The sequence below is a fragment of the Scylla paramamosain genome, chromosome 38 (genome assembly GCF_035594125.1).
Source record: "Scylla paramamosain isolate STU-SP2022 chromosome 38, ASM3559412v1, whole genome shotgun sequence".
In the NCBI taxonomy this organism is placed as follows: Eukaryota; Metazoa; Arthropoda; class Malacostraca; order Decapoda; family Portunidae; genus Scylla; species Scylla paramamosain.
The window spans coordinates 8,761,235-8,773,734 of NC_087188.1; the positions used below are offsets into that span (position 1 = coordinate 8,761,235).

Consider the following 12,500-nt stretch of genomic DNA (forward strand, 5'->3'; position numbering starts at 1 on the left):
AGAGAGAGAGAGAGAGAGAGTCATTCTTAGTTACATTACACGTGAATTTCTTTCTATCTTTTCTTTCCTCTTTATTTCCTTCATTCCTTGCTCCTAGACTCTCTCTCTCTCTCTCTCTCTCTCTCTCTCTCTCTCTCTCTCTCTCTCTCTCTCTCTCTCTCTCTCTCTCTCTCTCTCTCTCTCGCTAACCTCTCCTAACTTACTTTTCTTCCCTTCCTTATTCCTCCCTTCCCTTCCTTGTCCCTACCTCCCTTCCCCTCTCCCCCTCTCGCCAGGTGACATGCGAGGCCTTAAAAGGGGCACCGAAATGGAAGGTAACCGTTGCTCAGGTAATTTCAGGTATCGCAGTAACGTATTTTCCAAAGTGTAATATAATGCGGCGGTTCAATGTGCGAGGCGTGAGGGTCGAAATTATAAAGTTATGTACCTCAACAACTTTCACTTTTTCTCCCCTCCTTCGCTTCCTCATACATCCATACTTGCCCTTTTCTATTTCTCCGTCCCTTCATCCTTCCCCACACTTTTACTCTCATATACACTCTGCGTCCTTCTGTCTCTCCCCCAGCACCGTCTTCTTCGGGAGGGATACATACCTGCTGTGCTCCTGGCTTACGTATTCCTTTATCCCTTCCACACCAGCGCCTTCTTCAGGATAATGACATTCCCACACTCAACCTACACTCATACAACCCTCCGTTCTTTTATTCCTTCTACAGCAGCGCCTTCTACAGGAAAAATAACAGATAATCTACCGCTACACACACCATCATTCCCTTTACACCTTCCCTACCACGCCTTCTACAGGAAAAGGAAACGTACTCTCACGTAACCTATTCTAACACACCCTTCCAGTCCTTTCATCCCTCCCCCATCACCGTTTTCTTCAGGATAAAGCAGAAAACAACACCTGGCGCGCCCATCACCGCGGCAACCTGAGGGAGACCAGTGTGGGTTCTCGTTCCTGGAGGGATTACGTGGCACTGCATAAGCGGAGACCCAAACAAAAAAGAAAACTAGACATTGCGGAGCTAAAAATCTGCGTGCGTGGCAAAACAGAGACGACAGCAGGAGTGGGAGGAGGAGGAGGAGGAGGAGGAGGGAGGTCATTGTTGCAGTATTAACACCCAGACATCGGCGAGAGAACAAAGTCTACACGGATTTCACGGGATATGAATGGTCTGATTAGCTCTCCACCTTCACGTCTCGACAGCTTCTTCAGGACACGCGAAAATATACCAAAGAATACATCGCCAGAAACCGCAAGAGGGATAAACACAGCCCGAAACACCCCTAGCACCAACAGAGACACAAAAGGACCCAGAAAAAAGCCAGAAACACTTCAAAATACCTTCAAAACACCAACAGAACTTCGAAAAGACTAAGATAAAGGTACCCATGGAGTCTAAACACCCAGAAACATCGCCGAAGATTGAAAGAACATGAACAGAACCACGTGGAAACCTAACTACCTCGAAATACATCCACAACACAGACAGAACCTCAAAAAAGACTGAAATAAAACCCTGAGAAACTAAAAAAAAAAAACACACGCACAAAACAACTTACACAGATAAAACGTCAACAGAACCTCGGAACCTCGAGAACCCAAAGGCACCCAAAAATACCCCACCAAAAAAAACAAAAAAAGACAGGAATTTGACAGGTATCCAAAAGACGTAAAAAATAAACGGCTACCAGCAAAAAACGACTGCAATCTGACAACACCTGACAGTGCCTCGACAGTACCCGAGAGAAGAACAAGCTTGTAAACATTCTCTTCTCCATATCTCCCTTGCTTAAAACAGTGAGAGAGAGAGAGAGAGAGAGAGAGAGAGAGAGAGAGAGAGAGAGAGAGAGAGAGAGAGAGAGAGAGAGAGAGAGAGAGAGAGAGAGAGAGAGAGAGAGAGAGAGAGAGATCAAAGAGGGCTAAAATTAAGCTAAAAGACTAAAAGAAAGAAAAAGATAAGGAAGAAAACTAAGCTGAAAATAAAAATAGAAAAATGTACAGGAATAAAAAAAATTAAAATGATAAATGATTGAAGGAATAAAAAATATAAAAAAAGGAGGTAAATAAGGAGGAAAAGAATATAGAGAGAGTGAGTAAGAGTTAAAGAGAGCATAAAGGCAGCTAAGGAGGAGGAAAATGAGGCCTGAGAAGGAGCTCAATGGGAGGAAAATGAAGGGAAAAAAGGACTTGGGAAGGACGCTAAAGAGAAAAGAGAAAAAGAGGAAGAAAAGTTAGATATTTGTACCCTCAATGAACGAAAGAGAAAAATATAAAAATGTAATTAAAGGGAGAGAAGATGAGGTACAAAAGAAAAGTAAGATGTACGATAAATAAAATCAATAACTAAAGGATATAAAGAAGAAAATTAAGCATTGAGAAAGATAAATAAGAAAAAGAATGATAAAGGAAGATAGAGATAAAAAGAAAAAAAAGGAAAGATGGGAATATTAATGTTAGGAAGGAAAAGGAAAAAGGAAAAAGGAAAGTAAGAAAATGGAAAGGAACGTAAAAAAGAAAGACAAAAAAAAGGAAACAAATGAGAAAGGAAAGAAAACTGGAAGGGAAACATAAAAGGTAAGAAAACAGGGAAAATCAAGAGGAAAGGAAGAGAAGTTAAAGGAAAAATAAGAGAAAAGGAAAAGAAGGAAATTATAATAAAAATCAAAGCAAAGTAGAAATAGAGGTTAAGAATTATAAAGAAAAGATAACAAGAAGATAAACAGGAAAAGAGAAAAAGAGAGAAGAAAAAGGCAGGCAGTAAACAAAGCAACAATAAGATAAAAGAAAAAAGTTAAAAAAAGATTAAAAAAAAAAAAAGAATAAAAAGATGAATAAGTAGGGCAGAGAAGAAGAGAAACAAGAAGATAAAAGGAAAGAAAAGAGGAAAAAGGGGAAAAGAAAACAAGACAGGACTGTGAAGAAGAGAAGAAAATAAAAAGACAAGTGAAAAAAATGTTAAAAAAAAAGAGGAAAGAGCAGGAAACAAAAAATAAAAGGGAAGAAAAAGGTCATAGAAAATAAAGAAAACACAACGACCATGAGGAAAAGAGGAAAAAAGTAAAAAAGTTAAGAAAGCCCAGGAGAAAAAGAAAAGGGAAGAAAAAAGGACAGAGAATAATACATAAAAGAACACTATGAACAGAAGCCTGCAAGTGGTGGTGGTGGTGGTGGTGGTGGCGGTGGTGGTGGTGGTAGCGTGTTGTACTGTCGTGACAACCTGACCTCCCGCCGCTGTTATACCTGACCTGTGCACCGGCCAGACACAGCTGTAAGATCCGCACCCCAATACATCGCTGCACGTGATGCTGCGTGTGTGTGTGTGTGTGTGTGTGTGTGTGTGTGTGTGTGTGTGTGTGTGTGTGTGTGTGTGTGCGTGCGTGCGTGCGAATGTTTACCAAGTTGTAGCATGTAAGATTTAGGTCAAGTCCGTGTTGTCTTGTCTTCCTTATCGTGTGTGTGTGTGTGTGCGTGTGTGTCTGTCTATCTGTCTGTCTAACTGTGCATCTTGAAACTAACCTCTAATTAAAAAAAAATCCTTAAAACATTCAAAACACACAACAAAACAACAAATAAACTCAATATAATAACAATATGCACTCATCCTTCATTATCTCTCACACAAATACATTTCTCACTCCTCTTACTCCTCTTCTCCTTCTCTTCCTCCTCAAAGCACAGTCAAAATCTTGTAACACCTTCAGTCTTATAATCTACAAGGGGAAGCTGGTATAGAGTCCAAAGAGAGAGAGAAAGAGAGAGAGAGAGAGAGAGGGAGAGGGAAGGCCTGGTATACTGTGTGAGTTTCAATCAGGTTAAGAGGGAGGCGGAGAAGATAGGCAGGTGGGGAAGGCTGGAAAGAAGGGCGGGGAGAATGACTAAAGAGAGAGGGAGGAGTGGAGGTTGAGAGAAAGAAAAGAAGGGAAAAAAAGAAAGGGGAGAGGATGACATCTGTGATAGGTAGGGAAAGGTACTGTTTTGGAAGGAAAGGGAGAAAGGCGGTGAGAATAAGTGAGGAAAAGAGAAAAGGAAAAAGGTAAAGAGGAAAAGAAAAGGGGATGGAAAAATTAAAGGTACTGTTAGGAGGAAAGGGAAAAAGTGGAAAGAAAAGAAGGGATAGAGATGAGAGAAAATGGAATGGAGGTTGAGGGAAGGAAAAGAAGGAAAAAAGAAAGGCGAGAAGATGGTAAAGATAAAAAGTACTGCCTAGAAAGAAAAAGTGTAGAGAGAAAAGGGAGAAGAAAAGGAAGAAAGGAAAATAGAGAAGCTAAAGGGAGACAGATGACAGAAGAATGAGGGAGAGGAAGGGAGGAAAAAGATGAACAAGTTATGAAATAAAATAAGTAGCAGAAAGAAGAGGAAAGAAGGAAGTGAGGAAGAAAGAGAAAGGAAGTAGTGAAAGTATAAGCAAAGCCATGAAGAGAAAATAGAATTAGAGAGGAGGAAGGAAGATGAAAGACGAGAAGGGAAACACAAAAAGGGACGTGAAGAGAAAAAAATAGAAAAGACGGAAGAAAAAAGAAAAAAAGAAAGGATGAAACGAAAGATGAAGAAAAGAATAGCTGGAGATAGAATAGAGAGAGAGAAAAGGAAGAAAAGAAAGGAGAGCAAGTCAGGGCAAAACCATCTTTATCTAAACCAAGGGCAGTGATTGGTGGACTGCAGGTGACCCGAGGAAGGTGATTGGCTGCCAAGAGGGACTTTGAAAGATGATTGGTGCACGTGTGGGCTTAAGAGTAATGGCCGAGCTCGCTGATTGGCGGAGAAGACTAGGTGTGAGGCGGTGATTGGCTGCGTGATTGGACGTTTTGGAAAAGCATGACAGAAGAGGAGGAGGAGGAGGAGGAGAAGGAGGAGGAGGAGGAGGAGGAGGAGGAGGAGATGGTGGTGGTAAGATGGTTTATCACTGTCCACCACACCCTTCTTCCTCCTCCTCCTCCTCCTCCTCCTCCTCCTCCTCCTTCGTCCACTTTGTTCCCTAACCCAAAGATAGCCTTCTTCCTCCCTCCTCCTCCTCCCCCTCCTCCTCCTCCTCCTCCAACTTCCTCCTAGCTATTATCATATTTTCTTACCTCCCTTCCTTTCACTTTTCTTCCCACATTCCTTCTCCTTCGCTTCTTTCCTACCTCTTAACCTTCTTCTCATTCTTTTACCCTCTCTCTCTCTCTCTCTCTCTCTCTCTCTCTCTCTCTCTCTCTCTCTCTCTCTCTCTCTCTCTCTCTCTCTCTCTCTCTCTCTCTCTCTCTCTCTCTCTCTCTCCCGTTCTTCCCTGCTCCTCCTCCTCCTCCTCCCACTTTATTCCCTAACCAAAGATAGCCTTTCCTCCCACCTCTTCCCACCACCTCCTCCTCCTCCTCCTCCTCCTCCTCCTCCTCCTCCTCCTCCTCCTCCTCCCCCTCCTCTTCCTCCTCCTCCTCCTCCCCCTCCACCTCCTCTTCCTCCTCCTCCTCCTCTACATTTAGTTCCTCATCACTTTCCTCTCTTCCTCTCTTCCCGATTTTTGCAGTCTTTTTATTTTTTATCTACTTTTTTGTCCTCTTCCTCCTCCTCCTCCTCCTCCTCTTCCTCCTCCTCCTCCTCCTCCTCTGTTTGTTACACACTCTACTTCCCTTTTTCCCTTATCCTCAAATTTCATATATATTTTTATTTTTATTTTTTTTTTTACTTTTCAAAACTTTTATCATTGTTTTTTATTGATTATTTTTATCATATACGAATATTTCACCCTTTATTTTCAGTTATTTTTATGTATCATTTATTTGTTTATTTTATTTATCTATTTGTTTACTTATTTCTTCATTACTGTGGTTAAATGTGTTTTTTTACTATTTTTTTCTTTTCTTCTTCTTTTTCTTTCTTCTTCTTCTTCTTCTTCAATACTCATCTATTTTATGCACATTATTCTTCATTTTCTTTATATTTTTTTCTTTTTTTCATTATCTACTTGTCTTTCTTCTATTTTCCCTCCTTTACTCTCTCTCTCTCTCTCTCTCTCTCTCTCTCTCTCTCTCTCTCTCTCTCTCTCTCTCTCTCTCTCTCTCTCTCTCCCGTTTAATATTCTTTCCTCCACTCCTCCCTGTTTATGCACTTTCCCCTTTTCCTTGATTTGTTCAGAGAAGCTTTTTTCCTCGTTTTTCCCTTCCTTTTTCGTTTTCTTTAGCTCTTATTATTTTTCCTGACAGGGACACGTAAGGGAAAAACAGGAGGAAAAATGCAAGGGAAAAATCTCGGTCAACTGGTAATAAAGAGAAACTCGTCTTTTTTTTTTCCCCGGAGCATGACAAGAGAGGGAAAAAAAGGTGAAAAGTTACAGATACAAGAGAAGAAAAGGAAAATAAAGAAAAGAAGGGAGAAAATAGTCAGCCTTAGAGAACAGATATTTGTTTTGGTATTTTCCCTCTAGAAAAGCAAGGAAAATAAGGGAAAATGTTAATGTAAATAGAGAAAAACAGGAAAAGACGGAAAATAAAGAAAAACAAGACGGAAAAATAAGTATTCTCAATATTTGTCTTCCAACGGCCCTGAGAATGACAAGAAAGGGAAAAAGGGGAAAATATCAAGGAAAATTATTTTAAAAACCTAGGAAAATAAAAGGAAAATCTATGAAAATATTAAAAATTCAAAGAAAAGAAAATCAAATATAAATGCAAAAATTAAAATAAATATGTAGAAAATAACGAAATTCAGGAAAATCAAGAAAATAAGAGAAAAAACAAATAAAACAAGAAAAATCAAGAAAATAAGATGAAAAATGAAGGAAATAAGAGGAAGATCAAGCAAAGCAGGAGAAAACCAAGAAAATAAGAGAAAAATCAAGGAAAAACAAAGAAACATCAAGGAAAATAAGGAGAAAAAAGAAAAACATGAGAAAATATGAAAACAAGGGATTAATCAAGGGACAAAATAATCATACAAACAAGACGTATTTTTCTGTCACATCCAAAAAAAAAAACAAGAATTTAAACCCAGAAACCCACGAGACCAGATCAGCCAATCAAAATGCAGGAGGAAATCGTCTCTGAATCCCTATTGGTCCTCCCGCGCCTCTGTATGAACCCAATGGCAAATGTCTGAAACCTCATCACTTTTTCAACTTTTTACCGGGACACGGTGCGCAGGTCAAAGGTACAGGTCACAGGTAGGCCAGGGCAGGTCAGGTCAGGTCAGGTCACGGCGATATTGTACAGGTCCACGCGAGGAATAAGAGGCAGACTTGGATTGTAAAGAGGTTCCCATCTGAAAATGTAATTGGTACACAGGTTAGAGAAGAGGAGGAGGAGGAGGAGTTGTTGTTGGTGGTGGTGGTGGTGGTGGTGTTAGAGGGACACAAAGGAAGACCAAACAGCAGCAGACCTACTGACCCTTATATGGCTATTTGTGTTCAACTATACTATCTTAATTAAAGCGAGAGACGTAGGATTGTAAAGGCGAGGAGGAGAAGGAGGAGGAGGAGGAGGAGGAGGACGAGGAGGAGGAGGAGGAGGAGGACTACATACACTGACCAAACAGCAACAGACCTTCAGAGATTTGCATGTCTATTTGGGAGCTAATTCCAAATAAGGCAAGGAGGAGAGAGGACTAGGAAGGAGGTGAACAGAGGAGAGGAGGAGGAGAGAGAGGAGGAAGAGGAGGTGGAGGAGAAGGAAGATGAGGAAGGGGAGGTGAAGAAGGAAAAAACAACAATAACAATAGCTACTACTACTACTACTACTACTACTATCACCACCACCACCACCACCACCACTACCACCTCTACAGTAAAGCTAAACAAAGGAGAAAGTGGGGAAGTGGAGGGCAGAGTCAGCGGGTGGAGGCAGGAGGCAGGAGTGGAGGCAGCAAGGCAAGCAGGTGGAGGACGTACAGGTGTTATCTCAGGTGTTTAAAGGGAAGGAAATGAAGAGACTATACACTAAGCCTCGCCTCGCCTTGCCACTGTGGTCACCTCCGACTCTATCAAGTATTCTGTGGTTCTGTTCACCTCTTGGTCATGACTCGTGACACCTGCCGAACCTTAGCATACCTGGGACTGGAGAGAGAGAGAGAGGGGGGATGGAGGGAGGAGAGAAGTGTTTTGTATGTGCGAGAAAGAGAGAAACGGAGATAGAATGATACAGAGAAAGAAAGACATGAACAAAGACATGGGCAAACTAACACACACCCACACACACATACACACACACACACACACTCACAAGGAAGGGATCAACATGAGCCTAAGGTCAAATCCACTTCACTGCGCCACATTCTGTTCGTTAAAAGACAAAGTGATGTCTTGTATTTTGACATCAGGAAGAGGAAGAGGAGGAGGAGGAGGAGGAGAAAAAGGATAAGAAGAGGTGATAGAGGAGGAGGATCAGAACAACAGGAAAAGGAAAAAAGAGGTAGTAACAGAGAGGAATAATATAAAGTTAGAGGAAAGAAGAAAGAGAAAAAAAGAAGGGAAAAGGTGGGAAGATGGAGGAAAAAGAGGAGGAGGAGGAGGAGGAAGAGGAGGAGGAGGCTGAGGTCGGCCACAATTGTTACACTAAAACATTATGGGCCTTTTGTCGCCCACCGTTAAAGGAGAGAGAGAGAGAGAGAGAGAGAGAGAGAGAGAGAGAGAGAGAGAGAGAGAGAGAGAGAGAGAGAGAGAGAGAGAGAGAGAGAGAGAGAGAGAGAGAGAGAGAGAGAGAGAGGCTATGAACATTCTTCTGTTATATCTGGGAGGAAAAACACACTCACACACACACACACACACACACACACACACACACACACACACACACACACACACACACACAAACAAACAAACAAACAAACAAACAAACAAACAAGAAGAAAACGAAGAAATCAATGTATATTCCAGAAATTATTATTGTTATTATTGTTATCATTGGCAAAAAAATCGGAAACATTACATTTTCTTTTCCTGACACTATTATTGACCTCCTCCTCCTCCTCCTCCTCCTCCTCCTCCTCCTCCTCCTCCTCCTCCTCCTCCCTTTCCCAGCCCCTTCATTCCATTTTCTGTTATCCATAATTACACAATGTTAGTCTTTGAAATCCTAACATTGCCACGCGCCCAATTTTGTTATTATGTTTTATTTTTATTCTCTCGGGGGAAAGCAAAAGGGTTTTATGGTTCCGCGGGTCAGGGAAGAGGGAGGGAGAGTAGGTCAGGTCATATGGGGTCACTGAAGGACGAGGTACAGGCTGGTAGGTCAGAGGTTAATGCTAGGAGGAGGAGGAGGACGAGGAGGGGGAAAGAGAGAGGAGGAGGAGGAATTGGGGAAGATTGAGAAGTAATGGTAGTTGTTATAGAAATTATACGGGAATTGGAAAACGACAAGGAGGAAGAGGAGGAGGAGGAGGAGGAGGAGGAGGAGGAGGAGGAGGAGGAGGAGGAGGAGGAGGAAGATCTGTAAAGTTGGAGAATATCACGCCGTTCAAACAGTTCGTCTCTCTCTTCTCTAATTCTCCATTCCTCCTCCTCCTCCTCCTCCTCCTCCTCCTCCTCCTCCTCCTCCTCCTCCTCCTTATCTTCCTCTCCCCTCATCTCTCTCTCTCTCTCCATCTTCCACCCTTTAATTTGCCCCATCCCTCTCCTCCTCCTCTCCTCCTCCTCCTCCTCCTCCTCCTCCTCCTCCTCCTCCTACTCCTCCTCCTCCTCCTCACCTTCTCTTTTTCCATCTTTCTCTAGGCTCCATAATTATTACTATCCTCCTCCTCCTCCATGCTTCCCTCCCTCTCCTCCTCCTCCTCCTCCTCCTCCTCCTCCTGCTCCTCCCCCTCCTCCTCCCAGCCTCCTCCTCCTCCTCCTCCTCCTCCTCCTCCCAGCCTCCTCCCCTTTCTTGCCCTCATCCACCCTCCTCCTCACATCTTCCCTTATTCCTTTTTTCTTGCCTTCACTGATATTTCCCATCCTTCTACGGCCTCCTCCTCCTCCTCCTCCTACTCCTCCTCCTCTTAATCAGGGCACCCTCTCGCCTACCCATAATCCTCATGTGTTCCGTATTACATCCATTTATCTTGTTTTCCTTTCTCCCCAATCATTTCTCTCTCTCTCTCTCTCTCTCTCTCTCTCTCTCTCTCTCTCTCTCTCTCTCTCTCTCTCTCTCTCTCTCTCTCTCTCTCTCTCTCTTTCTATTTTACCTTCCTAGTTTTTATTTTATTTATTTACTTTTTCTATTTACCGTAGTTTTCTGTTTATCTGTGAGTAGTAGTAGTAGTAGTAGTTGTTGTAGTAGTAGTAGTAGTAGTAGTAGTAGTAGTAGTAGTAGTAGTAGTAGTAATAGTAATAATAATAGACGAAAACTCAATCAAATCGATACTGGGAATTTAATCAGTACGTTCTCTCTCTCTCTATTGTGACTTTTTACCTTTGGGATTTAATGGTAAACAATTTATCAAATCTTTTACATTAATATATAATAGTTGTAAGAGACTTATGTATCTGAATGTATTGTGATTGATGTGTCTATCGTAATTACTAAATATCTATTGTAACCTGAGTAATAACCACTTTGGTGGATAATAAACAAATCTGAATCTGAATCTGAATCTCTCTCTCTCTCTCTCTCTCTCTCTCTCTCTCTCTCTCTCTCTCTCTCTCTCTCTCTCTCTCTCTCTCTCTCTCTCTCTCTCTCTCTCTCTCTCAATCATTTTTCCCCACCACCTTGCTGAGTGAGAAAGTATGCGAGTGAGAGGAAGTGAGAGTGAGAGTGAGAGTGAGAGGAGGACCTGTGCATCGTGACGGGAGGCGCACTGGGAGGATTAACAAGTGACTGTCGAGGTCAAGCAGGAACAGGAGTATTATCCAATATCTCCTTTATTTCCACGCTGTCCCACTCCCTCTCTCTCTCTCTCTCTCTCTCTCTCTCTCTCTCTCTCTCTCTCTCTCTCTCTCTCTCTCTCTCTCTCTCTCTCTCTCTCTCTCTCTCTCTACCACACCCTCACAAGGCACCTTCTCCTCCCCTTTCCTCCCCTCGCCGCACATTCCCGCCCCCCTCCCCCTTTCCCTTCGTCACGCCCATCACACCCCCCTTAGTCTCTCCCCCTCACATTCACCACCACCACCGCCGCCACCACCACCACCATCAAATTATCATCTCCACCACAATCACAATGTTACCACACAAAAAAAAATCCTCTTGTCAGAATAACATTTTTTTCACAGCAAATAAACTTTTCTGACCCATCACTTTTACGTACACACACACACACACACACACACACACACACACACACGGGGAGAGAAGGTAAATATTTCAACTAATCACGTCGCTTCTTCTCTTGACCAATCAGCGTGTAGGCTTCATTCCCTGCGAGCCAATGGCCTTTCACGTCCCAGTGCTGTCCACCAATCAGCTTTGAGTCTCTCCCTCCGTGTTTTCTTTAGCAAGATGACTCAGCAATTTTTCGTATTCATTTTTTTTTCTTTCTTTTTTTCACTCTGATCCAGTTCCTAACAAGGCGGCGGATTGCATTTCTTTTTCCTTCATTTATATTGGATTCTCTCTCTCTCTCTCTCTCTCTCTCTCTCTCTCTCTCTCTCTCTCTCTCTCTCTCTCTCTCTCTCTCTCTCTCTCTCTCTCTCTCTCTCTCTCTCTCTCTTCACTACGTCAATATGCAAATTAGTCTCTATTTCGTAATACCATTATGGCCTACTTTTATGAGACAATCTGGGTCAAGAGTAAGGAGAAGGAGGAGCAAGAGGAAGAAGAGGAGGTGAAGGATGATGAGGAGGTGGGAGTACGAAGAAAGGAATAACAGGAAAACAAGGGAATGAGATTGCAAATACACGAACAAACAGACAAATTAATGCAACTACACAAATAGATAAACAAACAAAAACTTAAGCCACATTTCCCAAACGTACGAACGAAAAAATATGAAACTGTTCGAATTAAAGGAAACTAAAACTGTATTCTGGTGAAGTAGACAAGACTGGGCGGGGATGAGAGAGACTGTATACTCTGAAAGGCTCTGCTGTATCACCACGACTACTTTCAAGGGCCGCAGAGACGATAAGGGTTCTAAAGCGTGTTTTTCCTGTTTATAACGTGGAAATCTTGTTTATTTGTCCCTACAACCGTAAAATCACGCTTAAAAACTCGCGTAACTTCAACTAGACCCTTATGAATATAGTAGAGGTGCTATGCAGAAACATTTCAGAATATGGACCTAGTGAATAGAGACAAGAGGTCCACAGGTGTTAAATGAGGGACAGGTAAAGAGAGGGGCATAAGGAGACTGAATGAGTGAAGGAGATCAGAGAAGCTTTGTTGAGGTAGGTAAAGGAGACAAAAGGTGCTGGGATAGGCGAAAGGTGGACAGGAGTGTTGCTGGGAAAGGAAAATGAGAGCCAAGAGTGATGTTGAGTCCAGGTGAAGTTAGATAGAAGTTGCGTCACGGTGAGGTTAGAGGAGAAAAAAAAATATCCATATTGAGCCAAAGTAAAGCTAGAAAGATGGAGAGAAAGGTAAAAGATAGCTATAACTTATGCATGGACAGGAAG

At 42.4% G+C, this 12,500-nt stretch overlaps 2 protein-coding genes across 4 annotated transcripts in view; one reads left to right on the plus strand and one right to left on the minus strand.

Annotated features, from left to right (window-relative positions):
• The window catches only part of LOC135091709 (DNA polymerase delta subunit 2-like), a 293,047-nt gene that overhangs the window by 253,952 nt on the left and 26,595 nt on the right, over positions 1 to 12,500 (minus strand). The window contains exon 1 of one of the 2 annotated variants that reach the window (XM_063989612.1): positions 7,106 to 7,118. The exons of the other annotated variant lie outside the window; for it this stretch is intronic. The gene's annotated coding sequence lies outside the window, so the exon portion shown is untranslated. Of the gene's footprint in view, positions 1 to 7,105; positions 7,119 to 12,500 lie in introns of those variants that run through there. 2 annotated transcript variants of the gene reach the window in all.
• Positions 1 to 12,500, plus strand: part of LOC135091707 (protein SSUH2 homolog) — a 74,514-nt gene that overhangs the window by 36,248 nt on the left and 25,766 nt on the right. The window lies entirely within an intron of this gene.